Genomic DNA, 5,393 nt, shown 5'->3' on the forward strand with positions numbered 1-5,393 from the left:
GAATGACCATAGTTTGTCTATCATCCTTTGGAGTAAAAAATGGATTTTGTGAAGAGTGGCTAGTTTAGCTCATAACTCAAACAATAATCATATATTTTTCTCTCCTCAGAATAATCATCCTGTATACAGCAGAAGTGCTTGACACACAGAAAATTAAAGAGACTGTCACAGAGAATATTAAAATGATGTGTAGTCATAAGTCAAGGTTTCATAAAGTTCATAATCTTATTCTTTCACGTAAGTGAAACTGGCATTTTTTTTTTTACTTCAAGTTTATTGCAGTGAAAAATATGACAATTACTTACACATTTTGGTGCCACTGCTTTGATTGATACTTAGGCACGAGCAGTCTTGCCCGCCATTGTTTTTGCACCACCAGTACAAGTTGTTAATGTGGAGAAAAAGACAAATAATACTTTGATATTATTACAATAATAATTTTGACCTCATGAATCCCTCTAAAGTGTCTTGGGGCTCTGCAGGGACCCATAGACCACACTTTGAGAACTCCTGGTTTAATGAATTTGCCTGTACTTGCTCTGGTCAAAGCCATTCTCTAGTTTAATCCTAAAGTAACTTCCTTGACTCTTAAGATTAAAATCTAACATCTTCCAGAAAGTCTGTCATTGGGCCCTTTTCCCTTTCTACCGCCTCATTACATGCCACACTCTCCATGCCTCGGTTCAGTCCACCCATTCTGATCTTGTTAATTTCTTTCAATGTACCAGGCCTTTTTCTGCTATAGGACCAATCTCTGTGCTGGTTTTTTAACCCCCTTATTGGGAAATTTTGCTCTGCACATACTACTTAACAAATTCCTATTGATTCCTCAAGTCTCATTCTTCAGGTTACTTCCCTGAGGAAACTGAAGATAACCAGATTAGCCAGCCATGTTATTCACTGCCATAGAATCTTTTACTTTTCCTATGTAGCCCAGATCCCAGATGTAAACACCTAATTCACCTAATTACATCATAACTACTTCCTCAATGGCTATGTCCTTGGTTCCAGTGTCATCTCTGTAATGGCAGGGCCTCTACCTCTCATACTCAAAACGCTATCTCCAAGGCCAATGAAGAAATGAATGAAATGCACCACATCCTTCTATATTTAGTTTGCGGAATTGAGACTTCGTGAAAATTTTCAAGAAGATGAGGGAGAATAAGGAGAGGAAGAAAAAGAAAAATGTCAAATGTGACGAGTAAAAAAGTAACATTTTTATTAAAGAAAGTATGACAGATTCTTTTATTAAATATAGAACATGCAAATGCAAATACCATAAAAATGAATAAATTAATATAAATAATATATATTCATACATATTTTATAACATGAGATTCAGCCAGAGGATATCAGTTACATAAATAGTTGACTATCAACATGCTTAATATTACTGCATATATCAAATATGACTAAAATTATTTTAGAGCTTAAGCAGAAATAACAGTTTTGGAAATGATTGAACAATTAAGAGTCTGAGCTAGGACACAGTTCACTGAGCATTAGATTCCTTCCTACTTCCTGAGTTTTCTTAGGAGCTTGTTAACAAAGAGAAAGTGCCTCTTGATTTCCACTCTGACAACTTCCCAGGCACAGTCTCTGCATTTCTTTTCTTTCAGGTAGAGATAGATTCCCTGAAGTACTCCTTCATGGCCAGTGCAAGGCCCACCATTCCAAGGGCAGATGCTTCCTCTCCAGTCACCTGCACCAAGAAGGGGTCCATGTCTGCCAGCTGCTGATGGGGTCCAAAGCAGAGCTTGTCCAGGAGGGTGGAGTCCCAGGCAGCAGAGGAGCACTCTGGGTGGAAGAGGTAAAAGGTGGAAAGTGCTTCTACTGGAGCATCTCGTGGAGAACAGAGATGGTCTGGGCCAGGCCATCTGTAGCTGGCTCCTGGGGGAATCTGAAGTCAATTCTGTACTTCAGACAGGAGAGGAGACAGGCTGTCCTCATGTGGTCCAGATCTGTGAAGATCTCCTGCTTTCCCAAGTCAGAGGATGAGGCAGGTCGCAGCTCATGGAAGAGGTAGGGCTAGAGAAGAGCATCATCAATGTCATCAGTGAAGAGACTGAAAAAACCATTAGTACGTTCCATAAGGAAACCTACTGAATGAGATGAGAGTTTATGAGCTTTTGTCCAGCTTCTCTGAGGATCTTTTGTGTACCAAAAAGGTTTTTTTCTGAATTTTTCCCAGATCTTTGTACTTCCCTGTTTCGGTCTTTCCTTTCACTTTAAAGGCTTAGAAAGTTGCCATTGTTTCAACTCTCTGTATTCTTACAATTAAAGTAAAATTTATTCATTAAATAATGAAAAGTTCTAATTCAATGGAATGCGTCTCATCTTAACTTTGAATTAATGACAGAATTATCTGGATCTTTCTTCCTGATGTTAAGGTCAACTTTTAAGGAAGCTTTGCTAGACTTCTTTTTAAAATCCTCTTTCTCCTGCCTCTAGATACCCTTCTTGAAAGAAATGATCAGATGTGAAAGATATCTGATCATTCTATGCATGGACCTCACGTTATTCGCTGTTGTAGAAGTTTTTGTCAAATTTGGTTTTATTTACTCTCCTTAATTGAGCAAATTACTGAACATTTCTTATGTGCCAGTCATTATGCTGAACTCAGGCTCTAGCAAGATGATTAAATCTCCAGTTTTGCCTTCAAGAAGAGTAAAGTGCAACCACCTCTACTATCCAGTTTTTCCAGCAGTTAGAATGAATCTTTGCTCCTTCCTGGCAACTTCTTTGTCTTAGCTCCAAGCCATTATCCTAGCTCTGTCCAAGTAATGGTTAAGCAACATAATTTTTCTTTGCGACTTTAATATAATTTCCATATTGTTATCTCTTCTTTTGTAATTGTATTTTCACTTTTTAAAAGTTTTCCTAACATGCCTGCAATCTTTTCTATTTCCACTTTGAGGTTTGTTGCAAAAAAGGGAAGAGAAAATGTAAGTGGAAAGAAGAGGTAACAAATTTCCTCTCTGATTTTCAAGATACCAAAATTTTCCTCTCATTTAACATTCCTAGAAAGTGAAATAAGTAGGTGTGAAAAAGTAATGCACAAAGGAAAATGGAAAGTAAACACTGAAAATTGAGAAAAAAGTGACATCTTTTCTATCCAAATGACAAAATATTATTTAACTACACAAAAATGGGATTAAGAGCTCTACAGTGTGACAAATTTCAAACCAGCTCTTGTGAGACTGTTTTAGCTTCAAATAAAGCCAGAGAGGGCAGCTGGCCTTTTAACTCAGGTTGTTGCCTAAAATGCTAGTTTTCAGCACTGCTAAATCAGAAAATATATGTATGTATGTATTTGTCTACTTAGTTTTTCGCTACCCATGGAGATGATCAAATTCTGACAATTTAGTCATGCCAGCTGTCACACTCAAGTGAGATGGGGTGTAGACCGGATGGCCATTTTATTCATGTGTGTGAGGTCAGGTATTACCTGGAAGCTACTAGGTATTAGTCATTTGGACATGACATCATGCTCACATAAGAGATAAGATTAGAAGTAAAAACATTCATTAGTGAGCTGAGAATTAAAGGAAGGGAAGCAGATCATCTCAGGGAAACATTTATCCTGTTCCCATAGTTGTTAGTTTTCCCCATTGTGGGAATGGCTAACAGATATTGAACACTCATTTTGTCCTGGCATTGCTATAAGTACATTACATCATCCAATCTTCCCAACAATCCAATGAAATAGATATGTTTTTCATTTCCATATAACAGAGGAGAAAACCACGGTAGCAAAGGTCAAATAGCCAGTGGAGGCTGCAGCTGTGACATAAACCCAGGCAGCCTAGCCCAAGTCTGGTGTCCTAAGCACTGGGTTGGACTGTGTTCTCCGACAATGCTCTTCCTGTCTTAGATAAACACTTAGCAAATTCTTACTCTCCAATTCCCATTCTTTTTAGTCACAGAAGTGCCATTCTCTCATTCCAGAGACATTACAATACACAGGAAGAGGACACACCTCCCTTTGCACATCCAAAGTTCCAGTCCTGCCTTTCAAATGAGATTTTCTTGAGCTCTCCTTGACCTTTGAAACTCACTATTCCTATTTGAGATAATATATTTTTTAGAAATTACCCTGAAAGTTAAAGCACCCATTTAAAATTTACTCTTATGATATTTGTTTCCAGAAGACTATCATTTTCTGACACAGTCTTCAAATTCCAGAGCTACTCACTCTTGGACTATTTGTTCTTTTAGTACTTGTTATGGGATAGAGAGCCCTCTCTGCACCTCCTCTGTGACAGGACCTTGCTGGACACTCAGGATATGGCATTACTGCCCTCAGGGAACTTTACAGCCTAGCAGGGAACTCAAATGTTATACAATTAGATGGATAACTTACTTACAAGTGTTCTGTAGCTAAAGGAGAATGCTTAAGATTATTGAGGGGTAATGTGGAGGCAGAATAGTATAGTGCTAAAGTACCACTTATGCAATTAATCATGACTTTTAGCAGGTTAAGTAATCTGAGTTTTCAGTTTCCTCATTTGCAAACATGTACATAATTATAGTAATTATCTCATAGGGAAGCTGTGAAGATTCAATGAAATGTTTGTAAAACACTTTGCTGAGAGGCTTATGTAATTAAAGATTGCTGTCATTAATACTATTAAAAATAATCTCTATCTTACAGATTCAATAAAGACATGTCATTACAAGCTCTGAATATCATTGCAGCTTCATTATCCTTGAGTATGTGACGGGATATCACTTCTCAATGAAATATCTAAGGAGATGAGAGTATCGCACAGGCAAATTTGATTTTTTTAGGGAAACCAGCACCTAACAAAGTGCCCACAGACTGTGGGTGCACCATAATTTGTTTTTACCAAATGTTGTCAGTGAACTGTTCCTCAAACAATATCTTCAGTGAGTTTAAGAACAACTCATGTGATATCTTTAAGGTAAATACACAGTTGAAATTTTTTAGAGACAGAGGAAAAGAATAAATAAGGAAGAAAAATAAGAAAAATTTAAAATCTTCCCTTTTATAAGCTCTTTTTATATTTCCTGCTAACCTGGAAAGCCATCACTTATTGTATGAATGTTTCTCCCTTCTCTGACTTTGACCAGACTTTCCTCCTTACAGACAACCTAGAAGGCATGAAAAGCATATTATAATGCTGTATAGATACTACAGTGGCACACTTAGTGTGGAGTCCCCCACCAATGCACTCATGTCAATAAATGTATCTTTTTCACTGGCTTTGTTTAAAAAAAAAAGGTAGAGAAAGGAAAGGGAAAAAAGTGGAAAAACCCAGAAAATGAAAGTTTCTATACTTACTGTTTAAAAGGCATTCAATCACCCAAAGTCCTCAGAGCTTGCTGAGACTTCCCCTTCAGGCAGTCCTGCAGAATCCTCCAGCTTCTCA

The 5,393-nt window shown here is 37.5% G+C and overlaps 1 pseudogene; it reads right to left on the minus strand.

Moving 5' to 3' along the window:
* Positions 1-1,514: 1,514 nt before the first annotated feature.
* Positions 1,515-2,078, minus strand: LOC146406989 (interferon omega-1-like; annotated as a pseudogene).
* Between the last annotated feature and the right edge of the window lie 3,315 nt (positions 2,079-5,393).

This window comes from Sus scrofa, chromosome 1 (assembly GCF_054392235.1).
Source record: "Sus scrofa isolate SSC_HxYL_T2T_F1_AM1 chromosome 1, Sscrofa_HxYL_maternal_Yorkshire_Landrace_v2.0, whole genome shotgun sequence".
NCBI lineage: Eukaryota > Metazoa > Chordata > Mammalia > Artiodactyla > Suidae > Sus > Sus scrofa.